The sequence below is a fragment of the Malaclemys terrapin genome, chromosome 2 (assembly GCF_027887155.1).
Source record: "Malaclemys terrapin pileata isolate rMalTer1 chromosome 2, rMalTer1.hap1, whole genome shotgun sequence".
NCBI lineage: Eukaryota > Metazoa > Chordata > Testudines > Emydidae > Malaclemys > Malaclemys terrapin.
Genome location: NC_071506.1, coordinates 37,669,666 through 37,691,480, shown reverse-complemented (window position 1 = coordinate 37,691,480; position 21,815 = coordinate 37,669,666). Strand labels below are relative to the sequence as shown.

At 44.8% G+C, this 21,815-nt stretch overlaps 1 long non-coding RNA gene across 3 annotated transcripts in view; it reads left to right on the top strand.

Annotated features, from left to right (window-relative positions):
- Positions 1-21,519, top strand: part of LOC128831484 (uncharacterized) — a 33,625-nt gene extending 12,106 nt beyond the window's left edge. For 2 of the 3 annotated variants that reach the window (XR_008443814.1, XR_008443815.1), the window contains exon 5: positions 20,769-21,519. This is a non-coding gene — a long non-coding RNA (uncharacterized LOC128831484). Of the gene's footprint in view, positions 1-6,677; positions 8,267-20,768 lie in introns of those variants that run through there. The other variant, XR_008443813.1, reaches the window with a different exon arrangement.
- The last annotated feature ends 296 nt before the right edge of the window (positions 21,520-21,815 follow it).

Sequence of the window (21,815 nt, the reverse complement as noted above, 5' to 3'; positions counted from 1 at the left end):
CAAATATTTGTGGACTCTTATCATGTCTCCCTTAGTCCTCTGGTATTTTACTGATCTGGTTGGGAGTATCGGTGGCTCTAATTTGGGGGATTATAGGTATCAATGAGAATAATGGATTTGTTAATCTATGTACAAATTTTAAAACTGTTAGTTTCACCACAAGATAAGGATATCTTCAGAATCTTATATGGAGTGGAGATTTAGAATTGTCTGGAAGTGTCATCTTTATTGCTTTTAAATAATAATATCTGAGTTGCTCTGTTTTTTTTTTTTTTTGCAAGTGAGTTTACTAGTGGAAGATACAAAAAGAAAGTACTTACTTTTGTCTTTTGGCTGTGGGATTCTCGATAAGGTTGAACAGTTTATCCTACAGTGGTGGTTCTTATGGGTGCCGTCTCTGGGCCCTGAATTCAGGGGTAGATCAGCTGGGAAGGGATGAAGTCAAAATAAGGAATACATGAACACCATCATGCCAACAAGGTCAAAATCTGGTCTCCCACACCTCCTCCCAGCTAGCTGAATATGTCTCTGTATGATAAAGCCATGGAACGTATGAAATTAGTGGGAATGCATGCAGTGTCACCATGTTACAATTCTACTGCTGTTTTTTAGAATTTGAAGTTCAGCAGCAGACTGACAGCTACACCTATTCTCCTGTTCTTGGGGGGACAAGGAGGAGAATCAAGCCTCATAGTAAACAAGATCTAAGTGACTTGCCTATGTCACACAGAAAATCTGTGACAGAGCCAGGAATTGCCCATGATTCTGTAGGTTCCAGTCCAGTGCCTTAAACACAGAAGCATCTTTACCATATAAACCCCTAGATAATTCTTCTCAGACAGATTTTTCAAGGCCCAGAGATTAGTGGCAGATTTTTGGAGTAAGAACTCTAGGCTGCAACTCACTTGGCTAGTGCTCTTTCTTTTCTAACTTCTGGCTTCTACTGGCAGTGTTTCATGTTTCAACCTGAAACAGTTTTAAAGGGGAAGAAAATTAAACTATTGGAGGAGACTTACATGCTTATGGACACTATTACCTCTCAAATAGTTAATGGCTCACTTCTCAGTTAAACATTTATTTCTTTTCAAATAAGTTAAAGTTGGCAGGCTTCTGGCTAGGCTAGTTAGAGCACAAATAAGTAGTAATCATAGGATCACTGCAACTGATAAGCAGTATGCTAGAGAAAATAAGAGCAGTAAATTATTTTCTGAATAAAAAGTGTCTCTGTACTTCACAGGTAGAATTGTCAGTCAGTTGATCTAGAGTGTTTATACAACACAGTCTTTAGTGTACCTTATTCATACAAAAGGATCACAACATGATACATAGGCAATTACAGTCCATATATGCAAATACGAACAATGTGTGAAGGTATCAATGTAACATGCAGGAAGACATGATTGGGGTATGATTTTAAAAAGAGTACAAAGGCCAAGGTTTGGGGATGATGCCTGAGCCCAGGAAAACTGGGAGCTTAAAGAGCAGGGATTAGTTGTTTTGCTAGAGACGGTTTGGAGATACAGGCCAAAGAGAAGTGAAGCATTGGGACAGGATCTGAAGAGAAAAGCAATAGGTGTAGAGAGTTCTCTACCATTCACCTTGAAGAGACAGGAAAAGGTCAAAAAGAAGTCTGATGTTTGAGCAGCTGGGAATTGGGTTAGAGAAAAGGAAGCAATTGGATGATGTGATGCAAGTCCATGGAGGGTCGTGAAGAAAGAGGAAGATTTGGTACTGGATTCTGAAATGATTAGAAAGCCAATGGACATTTCTGAGGCTGGGATTAATATTTTTATGTACACTTCAGATGACAATGTGGAGATTTTTCAAATCTTCAACTAAAATCATGGTTGATACTCAAGCAAAGAGTACTTGTTAGAATGCACTGAACTCCATAGAGGATATGTGCTAGAACTGAATGGTAATGTAGAGTCAAGCTCTCTTCTCAGTGCTATCCAGAATCATTGTTTTCTGATCCCCTCCATCTAGGCAGCAGTAATGAAAAGGCAAGGCTAATTATTAGCTTCTTGTGGTGGGGTATCTGTCCTACACAAAGCCTGAAGGGGTAAATTAGGTCAATTAACCTTAGGCTGCACCTGGAGGAAACCTAGGGCATGCTATGGCCTATTACAGATGAAATCCAGCTTGAGGGAGGAGCTGGTCAGGATCTATCAAGAGAGGAAATTGCACTCCCTGATACAAGGGGAAGAGTAGGAAGTGGTCCAGGGAAGGTACAATAAGGGTTGGGAGAGTAAAAGCCTATAGTTGCTGGGTTGAGGGTCCCTGGAGTGGAATCAGGTGTAGAGGGTGGGCCTGGGTTTCTCTACTAGCCACTGGGGGAGTGGCACAGACCAGGCAATGGGGAGCAGACTGCCTGGGACAGTTTGCCTCAAAGGGCTTGTGATACCCCAGAAGTGGGGAGAACTTTAACGTGGTTTGGCTGGAGGGCTAAACTATGAAGAGGATGTTGCTGTTGCCAACAGTGCATTAGAGGCTATGAAGTTAGTGAGTGAAATGATGGATTGAGTAATCGCAGGAAGGAATGTTTGACCAGGTGGCAGAGCTAATTCCCCATCTGAGCCACAAGGAAATGCCACAGAGCAGTGAGTGGACCACCCCATCAAATTTCTCTGAAGCCTCTCAGTTTTAAACTTTAAGTGCACATGCACTTGTTTAAAAACACAAAAGTTGCTCCTTACAACAGGTAGGAACAAAACTAGATTAGTTTGTCTCTCCTTTCAGATTTCCCAGAAACAAACTACATTAAACATTATCAGACACAGAGGCTCAGATCATAGGTGCCAACTTTCTGCAGCGCCAGTGGATGCCCGTGTCCCCCTGCCCCTTTCACTGCCCCTGGCCCCGCCTTGACTCCACCCTGTCCCCGCCCCTGGCCCTGCCCCCATTCCAACCACATCCCCAAAGTCCCCGCCCTAACTCCGCCCGTCCCTGCTCCTATTGGATCCCTTCCCCAAATCCCCACCCTGGCCCCGCCTCTTCCCGCAGCACGCCGCGTTCCCCGTCCAAACCCCCTCCCTCCCTGCCCCGCGAATCAGCTGTTTTGTGGCACAAGTGCTGGGAGGGAGGGGGGGAGAAGCAGGACACAGTGGCACGCTCGCGGAGGAGGCAGAGGCAAGCTGGAGCAGGGGGGCGGGGTGGAGAGCTGCCGGTGAGTGCTGAACACCCCACCAATTTTTTTCCGTGGGTGCTCCAGCCCCACAGCACCCACGGAGTCGGCACCTATGGCTTAGATGTAACTAGGAAAAGCCTTTGTTGATGCTTGTACAGTGTGCTGCTCCTAGGAAGAGTTGGGTGGTAGCTGGGCACACCCTACCTTCCTGCTCATGAAATTCATCACCTCTTTCCCAGCTCCCACAGAACCTTTTAGTTCCCAAATCCCAACTCTCTAAGGTTTGTCTACCCATTAGTGTAGTTGTCTACACTATAAGTTAGTGCACAGTAAGCCAGGATATAAATCTACAGTGCACCAGCTTGCCATGTGCTATTGTAACCCACACACCTTCTGGGTGTGGTGTTCTGTCCTATCTAGTGGCACTGAGACCACTTAGAGAGAGAGATTAATGAGTCTGCTCTACAGCAGACTTGCCAAACCTGTGAAAAAATGCAGAAGTCGGGCTTGTTTTTGGCTTAATTGGCTTGTGAGTTGCTTGTTGGCTAGTTTTTGCCTTGCAGCTTGTTGCTTGTTGTAGCTTGTAGCTTGTTGCTTTTTTTTTTTTTTTTTTGGATCGGCTCCTGGCAAGCAGGGGAGAGAGTCAGGGGTGCACAGCGGGCCCACCACAGTCCCAGACTGCACGCTGGGGAATCTAGTCACATAGAGTATTGGGGTTCTCGGGGATTGGCTTGTTTTGGCCTTGTTTTGAAATGGGATTAGCTTGTTTTTTGGCTTATTGTGAAAGGCGGGGCACTTATTTACCACATGAAAGTTGGCAACTGTGCTCTACAGCCTTAGCTAACAGCCATATGACTTTTAGCTCATGCAGTAGTGGCTCATGCATTAAGCTCTGGAGGCCCCAGGTTTGATCCTGCCTGCCGACGACCAGGGTCTGTCGGTGTTATGCTGTCTCAACATGTGGACACTGCTACAGCACAGTGAAAGTTCCAGGGTGTGGCTTAGCAAACTGTGCTTTAAGTTGGTTCACACCTTGGCTTGCTGTGCACTAATTTGCTGTGTAGATAAGCTCTAAATCAATGAGACAAAATAGCTCCAGGGATATAGCAATATTCAGAAAGTTTCCAAACAGAAAGCAGGTGTGTGCACAGTATTGAAGTGCACCGTTCCCATGCCCTGCTTTTTTTGCCACCCAACCAAACTATGTAGGCCACACTTTTCTTACCATCCTTCTCCCCATGTATTCCAGTTCCTGTGGCTTGGTTCCACTTCTGCCTGGCCCTACTCCACACCTAGAAATTTTGCACTTTTCACTTTGGAGCCTAACTATTCCTCCTGTGGCAGCAATAACGTAGGCAGGGCCCCCATTGATTTGTGGCCTGTCAAACATGAATCCTGGCACTGTGGCTGCTGGGGTATGATTTATACCTCCAGACAGCTCTGTGTCCTTTGAGCTCTGATATGCTCTGCTGCTTTATTGACAATGTAACAAAGAACGAAGTGTCTGAACCTCCCATAGGTGTTGGTATTAGAGATGGGTGAATTTCACGAAGTTTGGGAAATTGTAAACTTCTCAAACGACTTTTTAGGTTCTCAGGGCTTGAAAACTAGTTCAAGTTCATGGTCCTCCCCCTCCTGTAACTTAAAACTATATTATCTTTGGAGGAAAATTCAATTTAAAAAAAAAAATTCTACCTAAAGGGGAGTATGTGTGTTGTACTCGGGATAGCCTCAGGGCCAGCTTTAGGCACTGCGGGGCCCGATTCGAAAGAGCTGCCGCCGAAGACAGCGGCAGGACTTCGACGGCAGCTCTATTGGCTGCTGGTGCCTTCGGCGGCACGGCGGCGAAGGATCCTTAGGGACATTGCGGGGCCCTCTTAGGGGCACGAGGCCCGATTCGGGGGAATTGGGTGAATCGCCCTAAAGCCAGCCCTGGATAGCCTAATTTGTGGAAATTCTTCTATCATGTATACAGTATAGTCTTTTTAATTACATATGTTACAGGCTTTAAAAAAGATACCTTACAATTTAAATACTATATTTATTAGATTTTTTTCTCTTCCCCTTTCTACTCCTCTTTCAGTTATTTCTCCTAAGCAAGGAAACAGGGGAGGTTAGACTCTGAGTTCATGAAAATGTTCATTCATTGCACATGCAAAAACCAGCATTTGTAAGTAATGTGCCACTCGTGGAAATTATCCATTTACATGTACATATGGAAGGTTTTGCTGGAACGAGTGCACATGCTCTTTTTGTGGGCACACCTGTTGTGCCTTCCTTTGAACACATGGCCATTAATGTCAGCTAAGCAGCATGCCTCACACATTTAGAATTCTGAGGGGAATGATTTTTATGGAGGGGGGGGAGGGGAAACAATGAATGCATTTTTTCCAACAATGATGAAAATGTCAAGATTGTGCTGGAATGTAAACTTTTTTGTGTAAGGTCATTTTCTTTTCTTTTGTGATGGAGTCAAGAAGTGTTGTGCTATTTATATGATGTGCCAGGGGTCTTACTGCTAACCTTGGTGCTACAAGATAGATACAATAGAAACTCGACAATCCTCACATTGCTAATCTGCACACTTTATAATTTGCACACAAAAATAGTGCTGTAGTGAAGTCTCATTCTTTTTACAAAGAACACTACAAAGTATTTACTAGTACATTAGGAAATAATGCTATCATAAATAATTAACACTAAACTGCAGTTGTCAAAATAAATACAGTACATTCTGTGATGCATTAGCCTCACTATTTTATTGTGTTGGATCATTTACAAATTTAGACACTATCAGCAGGTCTCCCAGTTACTGGTGTGAATTAGAAGGATTCTTCTGTTAGTTTTAAATATTTCAAACGGGTATAACTTGGGGGAGGGGGAGAAGGAGGATATATATATATTTTACATTTTAAAAAAAATGGCAGCTCTCTGAAGCTCCTTGGGGGGTTGGCATGCGAGACTCAGTCCCAGGGAGTTGGGTTAGTGGTAGGAGCTGTAAACATATTTATGGGATAAACTTTGGAACTTGCTCTAGAGCCAGCTAGCCTCCTAATATGTGTCTATTAATTTAGTATCTGAGTGCAAATTATATAGTTTCAGGTTACATCAATTCCACCTGAGCAATGACCAAACTCTCCTCCTTCCACCTCACTCAGTTTAGAGCCATTTTCTAAAAATAAATCAATGGGAAAACTATGGTCTATTTAAAATCAATGGCAAAGCTCCAATGACATCACTGGAGCCAGGATTTCACCCCTAGTCCAGGTGACTGTCTTAGGGTTTGTCTACACTGCAGTGTAAGCCCAGGGTCCACAGGCTCTTGGTATGAAAGCCCAGAGCTTATGTCCACACTCTTTGCTGATCCTGGGTTAAGAATTTTTGAGCCTGGGCCCCAGATCAGGACTCCAGCATCCAGACTGCAGTATGCAGACCTGAGTCCGTTCAACCATATCACAGACTATATTGCATCCTCCTGAAATGTGGCCACTTTAGCCTTTTTTCATGGTGCAGTGTGGGAAAACTTGACTTTCCACCTTGCATGTTGCAGGAAGTTGTGGCAGCCTGCCAGCACATCCTGCTGAGCCATCATTTTGGTCTGCATACTCTCTGCAACCAGAGCCAGCAACATGTTGGAGTCACCATTTGAAGAACTTTTGCTTGGGCTTTTGCTCCCACTTCAGGAAAGCGGCAGAGCTTCCATGAGGTGCTGGTGGACATTTCAGTGGCCTTTTTTGACCCACTAAAGGCACCTGACAGAGCAGGCGGGTGACAATACAGAGATGGAAGACTCAAACTTGCAGCTGCTGCTTATAACTCTTGGTATAGCTGCTGATGCCCCCTATGTAGACTGGTGCAGGGCCACTGGTGGTGTCACATCATCATGCAGACCTGGGATGATCAGAAGTGGCTCCGGAACTTTTGCTTGAAGAAAGCTACATGTTTTGGGGAGAGTCTTGTGAGCAGCATGCCCTGACCCTCTGGTGTCATGACACATGTACAAGGACAGACATATTAGTCCAGAAGCAGGTTGCTATAACAGACAGCTACAGATCTGTTGCTAACCAGTTTAGTGTTGGAAAGTCAACTGTGAGTAAAGTGGTAATGAAAGTTTCTGAGGCAGTCAGATGTCTGATTTACCCAACGGTGGTGGGTGTAAACAATATTCCTGAGGTGATTGGAAAGCTCATTCTCTCAAAACCAGTGAACTGTGCTGGGGCTATTGATGGGATTCATGTCCACAGTTTGCCCTCCTCAGGGAGCAAATGAGTACATAAACCACAAAGAGCAGTACTCCATTGTTTATGCAGGCCCTTGTGGACCACAGAGGCCAATTTATGGACCTCAAGATGTGCTATAGTTGAAAGGTTCATGCTGCAAGGGTTTTCCGTCAGTCAGGAGCCTACTTTTATGGATAGGCTGGGACACTATCCCCACCAAATGACATTGTCATAAATGGAGTAACTGTCCTCACTGTCGTTCTGGGGGACCCTACATTCTTTATCTTGGCTTATGAAACCATACCCAGATCTCAGAGGGCCCCGCAAAAGGTTTATTTACATTCTCAGCAGCTGTAGAATGGTGGCTGAATGTGCATTTGGCAGACAGCGCCAGTGGGATTTCACTCTATAGATGCATTTGGATTCCAGTGTCATCAACGCTATCTGCATTATTACAAAGAGCACAGCAAGCCACACTCTTTGTGAAGCCAAAGATGAGCCATTTGCCCTTGAATGGACCTATGGCAGTAATGGATTGCTGAACCAATACGCTCAACCAGACAGTGCACCAATCACAGCGCAGGATGTTCCTGGGCAACAGAAATCAAGGCTGCTCTGTGCTGCTACATTATGGACTTACACAGGTCTATGGAAAAAGGAGAATAGCACATTTCTGACTGTTTTTGTACAGCAGTGTGTACAGTGAATGAGGTACTATCACATCACGGGGTGCAATGGGAGTGGGTACTGTCATACACAATGAAAGTGTGTCATTACTTTTTATTTTGGATGACATAACTGTTAATGTAATGGGGGGATTATGTATTTACATTATTGATGTACACAGATATACTGAAATTATTTAGATATAACTTGTCTATGGTACCTTACCCTGTTTATCTTTATTATTCAAAATACACATTATACGATGTGATGGCAATAAAGTTTCTTAGTAAAATAAAAGCGTTTATTTGTCTTACAAAAATAACCATATTAAAATATTGCCAGGAAGGCCAGCTGCCACTAGAACATTGAAGCAATAATAAAAACCAATATCACAACCGCTAATAAAACAACATGCCTAAGCCAAACACTGAACAATGCAAACAGTGCCATCAAAGAAAAACCCAATTTTGCATGTCCTCCTTTCCCTTTCTTGTGCATTTAGCACAGGCTTGTCGCCACTGCACAGGAGCCTACAGGGCTGTAGCAGAGTGCAAGGCGCAGGGGGTCTGTGTAGGGCTCACTGCATGCAGTGGCGGTGTGTGTGGGGGAGCACCATGGAGGTTGAAATGTGCTGCTAGGAGTAGATTTGCCCTGCCCAGCTGCTAAGTCAAGTCACAGTTGCATGGGCCACTCAACCATGGAATTGTCTAAAGTGTTCCTGGTATGCAGCGCATGGGATCATAGAGGGGACTCAGGCCCCATCATAGGCGCAGCACGAGCATGCACTCTTTTGGCCACTAGCGAAAGCAGCTGCTCAAACAGGTCTTTCCGCTGTGCTCTCTAATGTCCCTCAACCAACGTTTCTGTTCCAGGAATTGTGATGCAAGTGTCCGTTCCTGCTCTGCAGTTCTGTTCTCAGGGTGTGTAGGATTTGCTGTGCCTTTCCGCTTGCCATGAATCTTTCTCTCTTTGGTACTGCAACTGTCTGTTGGCCCTGTCCAGAATGTCACCATAAGTTGTTCATGGAAATCTTCCTCTTGGACCGGTTCATGAGGGTAGGGAGACCCAGGCTTCTGCTTAGAGGTGCCTGCAAGCAGATATAAAGCCACATTATTTTCTCAGTGATTCATACATGGTTCAGTGCATGGGCACAGAATAAATCCTTGTGCAATTTCAAGGGCAAAATAGGATACTTTGTAAAACTGAACTTCAATGTAGTATGTGATAAATGCTTCAGATCCTAGAAGCTCCATGGACACAACTGAGTTAGTAGTGGTGAAAAGAGTATGCAGAGAAAGGTAAGTTAAAAAAACTTTTTTTTAAATGCAGACCACCTGAGTTTTTGGGGGGAAGGGAGTGGCTGTAGCACACCATATTTTGGAGGCCATAACAATTCTTGGGGTTCCTGACTGGCAAAGAGATTCTATTCCAAGCTTCTGGTGGCAAGCCAGCTATGTATGTCACCAAAGTATTAAAATTTATGGTGACTGAACAACATATTTACATGTGGGTTGGTCAACTACTGAGATAGCCCTGGAAAATACACCCTGACCCAAAATGTGGCTACCTATCTGGAGTTTCTGCTATAGGAAAAGTTTGCAGCTCTCAGCACTGAGGATTCAGTCAGAATTCATGAGGGAATCAAAAGGATGCTGTTAGCATCCATATGGATTACTGCCTCCCCATGACTTCCACTGCAGCCTTTTATGACTGCATGCGAACACATGCTAATACCACAGCCACACCCATGCCCCCTCCAGCACATTTCTGGACTGCATACAACCCCTCCCCCCACTCCAGCTGTGTTTTGGACAAATGATTTTTGTCACCCAATGACTCCATTTAGCTTTAATGGACTACATCTGTAAATGGACTACACTTCCGTCTCTTCCACCTCCAACAGTTCACTGTTTACAGGTGTCTCATTATAAGTTGTGTTAGTACAGAGTGGTATAACTTAAGTTTTATTTTTAAAACACCGACACATCTTAGCAAGAATGCACAAGTTTCTAGTAAAGCATTTTAAAATGCTTGTTTCACTGTTTGCACTTACTGGTCTCCATTGTGAGTGCCATGTGGTGGGGGATGAGGAGGGGGGAGTGCCAAGGTGCTGGTGTGCAGTTTGCTATTAGTGTATACCTGCTGCTGCCCATTGCTTGTAATTTTTGCATTGGTTCTTAACCCAGAAATCCCTCCCATTCCTATATTAATAAAAACAAACATTCAGCTAGCAACTTACCAGGATCCAGGGCAAGTTGTCTTCTGTTTCTGCTGCTATTTCTTTGGCAGGCCATCCTTGATGGGTAGAGGGGTATCAAAAGCTCCTCCAAGTAAGGTCCTGGGATATGCTGCAGCTGCTCCAACGGCAAAGCCGCCTCGGGCACCTGGTTCAGTACCAGAGTCTGGCAGAGCCCAGTGGGGCACCTGCTGGCTCCCTTCTGGTCCTATTTCTGGATATGGGGGTCAGAAGGTAGCCATCTTGGCTGATCAGGCCAGTGTGAAACACTGTTAGCCCAGTGCTGGGTGCAGTATCCAGCAGCTGATCAAACTCCTTGTAAAAGCGGCAGAATGATAGTGAGTTCCCAGAAGTGCAGTTTTCATCCATGGCTTTCTGGTAGTTAGTCTTGAGCTGCTTAATCCACTGGCAGTGGTCACCCGTCCAGTGAATCTCCAGTGCTGCCACCTTCTTTTCTGTCTCTTGGGATACATAGTTACTCCTGGTTCTCTTACTAAACTGGAACTTTTTGCTTGTCTCACACCAGAGATCACCACAATCTGGCTGTGCTCCTGTGATCCAGAAGCAGCATGTTTGGAAAAGGACTTCTTATGGTTGGTGGCCATTGCAAAAGCAGGAGAAGGTTCACTGTGTTTGCAGCTCAGTGGTCAGAATAAAATAGAAGGGTTAAATGCCATTTCTGAGGAGTCAGTTAGCTGCTTCTGGGCTAGAGAGAATAAAGAACACTTGCCCATGGGATTGTGGGGTAGTGTTGATGGACTGTCAGGGCCGAAGTCAGGGATGGCCCAGGCTTGAGCTGCATCTGCATTGCAAAATTATGGAGTTTGAGCCTGAGTCTCAGTGGGATCTGGGTTTGAACCCACACCACTTGTGGGGTCCTGGGTCCCAGATCCAAGTTAGACAGAATTGTATGTGTAGAGAGAAGGAGGTTTAGGCTCAAGTCTGAGTCTGAGCTCTAGCTAACGTTGACATGGAGCCATACCCTTAGAGAGTTGCTGGGGTCAGTCTACATCTTTATTACTGGGAAAAGGCCTGCTTAAAGAAAGAAATAAGCCTTACATCATGCCCTAAAGTTGTCAAGACTAGGACTCAGCATGATCTCCTGCAGTTATGAACTCCACAGCTGAAGACCTTCCATTAAGAACACTATGCTCGGGACCTCTTTGAGTTCAACTTGTTAGCTATGTCCCTATAATTTTAGTTGGCATGCTGGATATGGAGGAAAGGCACCGATCTGTTAGACAGTTCAGTCTTAACCCATTGAAAGGCATAAGGACTATAACCTTGTAATAAACTCAGAATTGGAACAGGAGCAGATTTTGGAAAGTGAATGTTATGTGTTTTTGATGGTCAATGTAATGCATAGAATCATAGCAGATTAGGGTTGTAAGAGACCTCAGGAGGCGATCTAGTCCAGCCCCCTGCTCAAAACAGGACCAACACCAACTAAATCATCCCAGCCAGGGTTTTGTCAAGCCGGGTCTTAAAAACCTCTAAGGATGACCTCCCTAGATAACCCATTCCAGTGCTTCGCCACCCTCCTAGTGAAATAGTTTTTCCTAATGTCCAACGTAGACCTCTCCCACTGCAACTTGAGACCATTGCTCCTTCTGTCATCTGCCACCACTGAGAACAGCCTAGCTCCATCCTCTTTGGAACCTTTCAGGTAGTTGAAGGCTGCTATCAAATCCCCCCTCACTCTTCTCTTCTGCAGACTAAATAAGCCCAGTTCCCTCAGCCTCTCCTTGTAAGTCATGTGCCCAAGCCCTCTAATCATTTTCATTGCCCTCCACTGGACTCTCTCCAATTTGTCCACATCCTTTCTGTAGTGGGGGGCCCAAAACTGGACGCGGTACTCCAGGTGTGGCCTCACCAGTGCTGAATAGAAGGAAATAATCACGTCCCTCGATCTGCTGGCAATGCTCCAACTAATGCAGCCTAATATGCCGTTAGCCTTCTTAGCTACAAGGGCACATGGCTGACTCATATCCAGCTTCTCATCCACTGTAATCCCCAGGTCCTTTTCTGCAGAACTGCCGCTTAGCCAGTCGGTCCCCAGCTTGTAGCAGTGCATGGGATTCTTCCATCCTAAGTGCAGGACTTTGCACTTGTCCTTGTGAACCTCATCAGATTTCTTTTGGACCAATCCTCCAATTTATCTAGATCACTCTGGACCCTATCCCTACCCTCCGCATATCTACCTCTCCCCCCAGCTTAGTGTCATCGCAAACTTGCTGAGTGTGCAATCCATCCCATCATCGAGATCATTAATGAAGATATTGAACAAAACTGCCCCCAGACCCAACCCCTAGGGCACTCCACTTGATACCAGCTGCCAACTAGACATCGAGCCATTGAATTGGAGTATCCCTTTCTATAGTTTGTGCGCTCTCAACGTTTCAGAAACCACCAAAACCCTCCAGAGCATCAGTATGTCTATGTAGCTAGACCTGGCATAAATATATGGAGATATACCTATCTCATAGAACTGAAAGGGACTCTGAAAGGTCATTGAGTCCAGCCCCCTGCCTTCACTAGCAGGACCAAGTACTGATTTTTTTGCCCCAGATCCCTAAGTGGCCCCCTTAAGGATTAAACTCACAACCCTAGGTTTAGCAGGCTGATGCTCAAACCACTGAGCTATCCCTCCCCCATGTTGTATGTAGTTAGTAAATATGGTTATTTGGACACCACTGTGCCTATCTGGTTCCTTCACTGTACACAGCAAAGGCCCCAACAATCAATCCCATCTGGAAGGCAGGTGCATATTGAATCAGCTGTAGATCAGTATTACTCTAGTACCATCAACCAATATTAGGGCTTCATTGTGTGAGGTAGTGGATAAACACAGTGAGAGACTCTCATTCCTGAAGAGCTTTAGGCCAGACCAAAGGTTGCAAGGAGAAACGGGGAAAGTGACTTGCCCAACATGAAACACCAGCTCATTCATAGACCCAGGTCTAGAACCCAACATGCAGCTCTCTTGAGTCCTAGCTGAGTACCCTATTCACTAGACTACACTGCCTCCCAGCACGGCTTTTCCATTTTATGCTTTCCAGGGTTTGCATAGCTCAGAAGGCTGTGAGTATGCTGGGCTGGATATGAAGCTGTCAACTCTGAAGAGGCCTATAACTATAATGCATTAAACAACTGTAGTATGAAGAGCAATTAAATCAAATTTCCAATTGACATATTTAGCAAGATTATACTTTAAAAATAGATAGATGCTGCCAGTCATCCTGGAGGACACCTAACATAAATGGTACAATCTCTGGCCAGACAGGGAGACAGAAAACTAGAGGTAAAGCCAGATATTCCCAGCATTACATATAATGGGGAAAATGAGCTTTAAAAGTACCTTTTTTCTATCATCTTGTTTTATTTTTCAAATAGCAAAATATGATAGTACAGTATGGAACTATATATAGAGACACACACACATGAATTGATATTTATGAATAGTAAAACCCATATGGACTGATTTTTCAGAGATGTGGACTCAGGGCTCTTACTGCAGTGCTCGGTGAATTTTAAAATATTATCTCGTATTTCCCATTTTTGTTCTTAAGAACTATTGTGTCAGCTATTTTTAGTAAATCTAATGTTCAGGAAAGTTGCTTGATTGGCAGCTCTGGAGACTGAAGACTTATTTATCCACAAAGCAGGTATAGACTTCTGGGAATGAGAGGGGTTTCAGTCTCCGTGTCCAGACATGCTGGTCTCGCTCCTGGTAATGGTTTTGTGATGTGAACAATGGTCCTCTAGGAACTGAACCAAAACCACCAACTCATTTTCTGTAAGCCACTGAACAGCCATCATCAGATGGCATCAGTTTTCAGCCACTGACAAACTGGACCTGAAAGGCTGCATAGGCCATTCGCAATCTCTTGAATCACCCAGTCTTGTCAGAATTATTGCACCAGTTGACAAATTCATGTAAGAATATTTTCCTGCAGTATAAGAAAAACGTGATGTTTTGTTTGTACAAAGCTGGTCTCCCTCCAATAGATCCTAAGTTTATTGAAAATTCTGGATGCCAATCACAAAGCCCCAGGGAATGCTACCAACTAGGCCATCTTGAATCTGGGGTTCACAGACAGGGCATGGGAAAGCCCAAGATATAACAGCTGATAATGCAAAGGCAGTCAGCAGATAATTGTGTCTTTTTAACTGGCCTATAGCTCTTAAGTCAAATGATTCTGCCTGAGAAGGAAAACAAGCTGAAGAACAAAGATGTTCAAGGCATCCTCTCGGAAATAAGGATCTAAATCTAAACTGTGAGCTTTCCTTATATAATCTAACAATTTATTTCCTGATGGAATTTTTTTAGCTGGTTCTTCACTGCTTTGGTTCATGGGTAAGGTGTACACCGTTTGCAGCACTGAAACCATAGGTAACCAGAAAGGGAAAACAGTGTATTGAGAAAATTTAGCTAATAAGTCCTTGAGGGATTGTGTATGCCAAGTAAAAGAGTAGAAATAGATCCTCCTAATGTCTGAATATATTAAATGTTACTTTGAATGGACAAAAAAATAGCATTGAAAGGAGTTTATCATTTGTTTTGGACTTCATTCTTGGAAAAGCAGGATATGAATATTAGACGTGTGAAATTTTCCTCATCTGTGTTGGAGCAAAGACTTTAGTAGGGATGTAACAACATAGCTGAGGAGAATTTGGCCAAACTGATTTAATGGCCTCATGGAAAATTAACAGCTCCAGAAAGTAAAAATGGGAGGTAAATGATTCACTTTCTTTTACAGCAACCCTTATTCTTTCATAGTATTCAGGAGTAGGGGTTCCATTCATCATGAGACAGCACAAGCAAACGTTAAAAGGATCTACCACTTTTAAACGGGAGGTGGGAAGGGTGGCATTAGTAGTGATGTTTAACTCCCATCTCTTTCATTCTGACCCAGGGCTGTGAACTTTTTATACAGCCTCATCTGTGATACTATCATGTTTTATCTTTTTCCTGTCCTTGTCAGCTGCTGTTACACAGCAGTATTTATTTATTTTTGCTGAATGCCAGCAGTGCTCTTTGGCTGGCTGAATGGTTTGCTCTCACTGATGGCCTATGTCACTTTACATAGCACCCAGCCCTGGCCCTAGTATTCCCAGTACAGGTTTGAACTCAGGTATCCCACTTTCAATACTGAGGTATACTCTACCGTTAAGTAGATCTTTTTTAGTGTAATTGCACACTAAAATACATGCATTCCTTTTAAAATGTAATACTTTACTGTGATTAGCTGTTTTTGGCAAATACTTTTTCAAAGTTGCTGGAAGCTTGACATTCTCTACTGGTATATTGGCTGCGTGGCTTGCAGACAATCATCACTTTAATTCTCTTCATTAGTTGTCTGCTCATGACCTCAGCCATGACCAGCAGGGAACACCCTCCTGGATACTAAGGTTATTCCGTGTTTATGCCGATTCTGGTTTGTAAAAGCCTGGCAAGCCTTGACAAACAGTAGAAATGTTGCTATTAAAAGCATTTACTGGCTAAATCCATGGGTGATGAAATGACGGCTGCAAAAATCACTGGTTTTTTAATAGAAAAAATTATTTGAAAGGTAAAGCTGAGCAGCAAAAATCTCATAAAACATTCACCTGAGGATAGAGCTGTGAGCAGCTGGGGAAAATTAGAATCACTGTGAATGTTATACAGGATAATACATTACAGAACATGTCTGCTTTGAATGGGAGCTCTTATGCAAAGAAAAGAGGGAGGATAAAGAGTGGATTCAGCGTCAAAATGGTCACATAAATGCAGACAGATGAACAAATTCTGACCCCCTTCAGCAGGCCTATAGAATCCAAAAAACGATGGACCACTGTTCTTCTACACAAGGTCAACAGGCTATAAAGAGGTAACATGGGAAAATTCCACACCCACTATTTGCTGCACTGCAATAAAACATAAGAACATAAGAATGGCAATACTGGGTCAGACCAAAGGTCCATCCAGCCCAGTATCCTGTCTGCCGACAGTGGCCAAATGCCAGGTGCCCCAGAGGTAGTGTGAACCTAACAGGTGATGATCAAGTGATCTCTCTCCTGCCATCCATCTCCACCCTCTGAAAAACAGAGGCTAGGGACACCATTCCTTACCCATCCTGGCTAATAGCCATTAATGGACTTAACCTCCATGAGTTTATCTAGTTCTCTTTTAAACCCTGTTATAGTTCTAGCCTTCGCAACCTCCTCAGGCAAGGAGTTCCACAGGTTGATTGTGTGCTGTGTGAAGAAGAACTTCCTTTTATTTGTTTTAAACCTGCTGCCCATTAATTTCATTTGGTGGCCCCTACTTCTTATATTATGGGAACAAGTAAATAACTTTTCCTTATTCCTTTCTCCACAGCACTCATGATTTTATATACCTCTATCATATTCCCCCTTAGTCTCCTCTTTTCCAAGCTGAAAAGTCCTAGCCTCTTCAATCTCTCCTCAGATGGGACCCGTTCCAAACCCCTAAGCATTTTAGTTGCCTTTCTCTGAACCTTTTCTAACGCCAGTATATCTTTTTTGAGATGAGGAGACCACGTCTGTACACAGTATTCAAGATGTGGGCGTACCATGGATTTATATAAGGGCAATAATATATTCTCTGTCTTATTCTCTATCCCTTTTTTAATGATTCCTAACATCCTATTTGCTTTTTTGACTGCCGCTGAACACTGCGTGAACGTCTTCAGAGAACTATCCACGATGACTCCAAGATCTTTTTCCTGATTAGTTGTAGCTAAATTATCCCCCATCATACTGTATGTAAAGTTGGGGTTATTTTTTTCCATTGTGCATTACTTTACATTTATCCACATTAAATTTCATTTGCCATTTTGTTGCCCAATCCCTTAGTTTTGTGAGATCTTTTTGAAGTTCTTCACAGTCTGATTTGGTCTTAACTATCTTGAGCCGTTTAGTATAGTTAGCAAACTTTGCAATAGTTGCTGCCTTTGTGTACAAGGGAGGTTAGGGATGATGCAGGATTGGAGTGGAGTTTGATTAATTGGTCTGTGACTACACAGAATTACTTGCCAATGTCCCCCTGTAGGGGGAGCACAAGAGCAGCAGCCACCACTCCAGTATATAGGCTATAGTAACAGCTGTGGAGCAGCCGGGGGTCCAAAACTTGCCAAGGGGGAGGATTCCATTCCCCTGACTCCTGTGTGAAGAAATCCCTGTTTAATACTCACTCACTTGGGCGTGGCACTAGGAATTGTCCCAAACAGAGAAAAAAATTACCATATTAAAAAGAAAAAAAAGCAGTAGGGCTATATTTGGTCTAGCAAGTAAATGGGTGTTACTTGGCTGAGTTGATTTCACAGAATATTGTGAGAAACAATGACACATTTCTGAGAGGTGATGAATGGCAATGTACTGTAGGGGGTATGTACTTCAGTTAAAGGAAAAGAAACTTTTATACAGTGGCGGCTGACACAGGGCAAGCTACTTATGCAAAGGCCTAGCAGGGAATGAGTACTTCCTGATCAAGACGGACTGCTACAATGTATGCTGGGTGATTTTAGCTAGTTGATGTTTTATAGTAGCTAATTTGCTGATATTTTGGGTGACTGGCATTGTATCTGGCTGGCCAGCTGACTCTTTGTCTCAAACTCTATAATGCAACATGGAAACATTCACAACCAGTAAGGAGTTACTTGGCAAACATAACACTGACAGTGTGGAAAAGACGTATTTCACATGATGAGTGGGCTGGTTTGTATACTCTACTACTAAAGATTATTGGGGAGAAACTGTGACAATAATGCACGTGAATTTGTACAAGTCAACAAAGAAATGCAAGGGGTGACAGCAGAATGTGATGCAAGGATCCATGGAACAATACAGAAAAAATATTATACCCTGAAAACATAACAGCTAAATGAACTGATACCAGAATGAGGATCACATACAGAATGATAATTTTTGCATATATATCTATGCAAAATCATAGTAATCATAACACTAATCATAGCAACTATTTAGTTTAATCCAGCGAGGACTAGATTTTCAAAATTAGACATAGGCAAATGCTTGAATGAGCCTATTTTATATATGCAACTATTATGTGTGTGCACATGCAAGTAGCTGAATTGTGCATGCACATCTGATATTTCTGTTTGAAACTTAGGGCTTGTCTAGATGGGGGTTTAATCCAGATCAAATTGAGTTAATCCAGTTTAAAAATGCTTGTGAACACACAATGCAATCCATCGCTGTGCACTAACTTCACATTTCTTGTGAGCTCTGGAATCCTCCTGTAAAGTGGACTGGGATTGCTTCAGATTGAATTACTTTGGTCTATTGTTCATGTGGATGCAATTGCTGAGCACCACTTTTTGCATGCTTCCAATGGCGATCCCACAGTGCTTTGCAGGTCAATCATTACTGACCTGTCCATTTTCCTGTGTGAGCTCCCTGCTCTGGGTGTCAGCTTCCCAAGATGACCCCTGGTGCGGAGCAAGATTTTGCCCATTTGCTCCTAGATCCTAGTGTACTATTCTTGTAGTACAACCACTCTAGCATTCCAGAAGCCCCACTACATGCCTCGTGCAGCTGCATGGAGCCATGCTGAGATCCTGGATCTTATCAAAGGGGAGAAGCATTTGTTCAGGAAGCTCTTGTGGCCAGCCACTGAAATAAAGACCTCTTTGTGAACATTGCAAAGCAGATGTCTTGACAGGAAGCTACACAATTATAGCACAACTTGTCCCAGACACCATTCAGATCCTGCTGCCTGCACTCCCCCGGCCCCTCCCCAAGGTGAGTCCCAACCCCCAGTTTGAGTACCCCTGCTCTAGTCTGTCCTCCCTCCAGTGGCAGATTTGAATAACAAAAGCATTAATTTGTGCAAAATTCAACAGCTTATTGAGCCAGGGTTTACAGTGATTAGAGGAAAAGTTTGGTTAGTGCTTATAGCTTGCATGAGGTGTAAATTAGCATTGCATGTCCAGTAAAGGCACAAACAATACCGCTCCCTGCTGAGGTACAAATGCACTGGCACCACACATTGTAGCTAACAATCATTGCAGGTTCTTATCTGTTTTTCTCTGCACTTTTTCTGTGTCTGCAGGGGAGATATAGCAGAGCTTAAGACTGAGGAATTGCTCTGTTTTGTTGGAATAGCCCATCATTCCTGATGTAGCTTATAAGCCCCTCCCACTCCAGCAGCACTACTGGGTAGGGTTACCATATTTCAGCAAGCAAAAAAGAGGACGGGAGGAGCCCCGCCCTAGCCCCGCCCCTGCCCCTCCCACTTCCCGCCCCCCCAACCCTCCCCCCGTTCCTTGTCCCCTGACTGCCCCCTCCTGGGACCCCTGCCCCTAACTGCCCCCCAGGACTCCACTCCCTATCTAAGCCTCCCTGCCTCTTGTCCCCTGACTGCCCCAACCCTTATCCACACCCCCACCCCCAGACAGACCCCTGGGACTCCCACGCCCCATCCAACCACTCCCCACCCCCTGACAGCCCCCCCCAGAACTCCCAACCCATCTAAACCCCTCTGCTCCCTGTCCCCTGACTGCTCCGATCCCTCTCCGCACTCCTGCCCCCTGACAGCCCCCCCGAGAACTCCCAACCCATCTAAACCCCTCTGCTCCCTGTCCCCTGACTGCTCCGATCCCTCTCCCCACTCCTGCCCCCTGACAGCCCCCCCCAGAACTCCCAGCTCCCCACCCCCCCGCTCCTTGTCCCCTGACTGCCCCCTCCTGGGACCCCTGCTCCTAACTGCCCTCCAGAACCCCACCCCCTACCTAAGACTCCCTGTTCCTTGTCCCCTAACTGCCCCCTCCTAAGACCCCCCCAACTGCCCCCCAGGACCCTACCCCCTACCTGTACCCTGACTGCCCAAAACTTTTTCCACTCCCCCCAAAAAGCCCCCCCCCGTTTCTTGACTGCCCCCTCCAGAACCTCCCTGGCCCCCTTACCCTGCTGGTCAGAACAGGGTGTTGGGCTCTGTGCGAGCCGAGCCGGACACATGGCTGCGCTCCCCAGCACAACAAAACCCGGTCCCTGGCCCTGCACAGTGCTGCTGGACCGGGCTGCAGGGGAGAGCTGCCGGCTCAGAATGCAGGGTGGATCCGGCTCCTCTACAGCTGCTCCAGAGTCCAGCCTGGGACTTTCCTGCAGCCCTCCCAGCCGCTCGCTCTGCTCTGCCGGGGGAGGGGGGGAATCCCGGACATTTTGAGTGTTTTACAAATTCCCCCCGGACGCTATTTTTAGAACAAAAAGGAGGACATGTCCGGGTAAATCCGGACGAATGGTAACCCTACTACTGGGGGGACCATCCTGGTGAATAAACTCATAGCCTCTCTTGCTGGTCTGACTTTGCTTTAGACCATTCTCTGCCTCCTAGTCACCCGCCTCAGTGTAAGACTGAGACCACTTCCCATTCTTGGGGGAATCTCAGAGATGATAAGCGTCTCAGGGAGATAATCACACATACATATGAAAAATGCCATAATAGCATGTCTGGAATATAAACAATAAGCAACTATTTTTTTCCAAACTCCCACAGCCATAGGGCTTGCAGTGGCCAGACCAACAAGTGCCTCTATGAACTGCTGAGAGACGGGCCACCTGATGGGGTGAAAAAGGAAGACTTGGGATGAGATGTTTTCAGAACTCATGGCAGAGTCCCAGAAGAAAACCAGACTGACTGGAAGTTGGAGGCTGTATATGAGGACCCAGAAGGAGAAAGAAACACAGCGCTCCCAGGAGATCATGGCAGTGGCCACAGACAGCATCGCCATGGCCAAGGAGAGCATGAAAAAAGGGAGATGCAGAGGCAACTCATGGACGTTATCCTGAGGCATAATGCTCTCCTCCAAAACATTCTTCTGGTCAGCCCTGCAGTCCCGTAATCTGGGACCCAGCCAACACCTTCAGCCCCTGGACAATACTGGATGCTGGGACCAGCAGCAACGCCTTCCTACCGGACCCTTGCAGCAGTGCTCCCTGTGGTCATTCCCCTCTCAGAACCAATCTCTGGGCATCAAAAACACTGGCACTTCGGAGCACAGCTCCTTTCAGCCCTGCAACGTCCGTGAAAATGTTGAGCCACAGCACTCAACCCCAGATCCCACATGAACTAGAGGGAAGTTGTATACGTACCTGTAAATTTAGCCTCTCCCCCCACCAAAAATAATTGTTCTATTTGCAGTGTTCTTACTGTTGCACTTTCTGTTTTGTTTGCACTGTTGTTTTAATTAAAGGTTGGTTTATAGTTGGTTAGTTGGTTCCATCAAACCTTTATTTGGGTTTTTTTATTTTTCTGTCATAATAAAAACCATTTACAAAGCATCAGTTATGTGTCATCGTTGGCTTTAACTCCGAAATTTCTTTAAATAAAGCTGACATAATTCATAGAGTTTCACAAAAGTACATGGGGAATGTTCCATTACCATCACCCATACATACTACACCAGTGCTCACAATGTATCTATCCCAACACTCCGCTCCACAGGCTAACATGTTCAGGCATGAGATTCAAAATATGAACAATGGACTTCCGTGACAGCATTCCCCCAGGTGTTAGCGTTTTTTATCTGGCTGCTCAAACCAC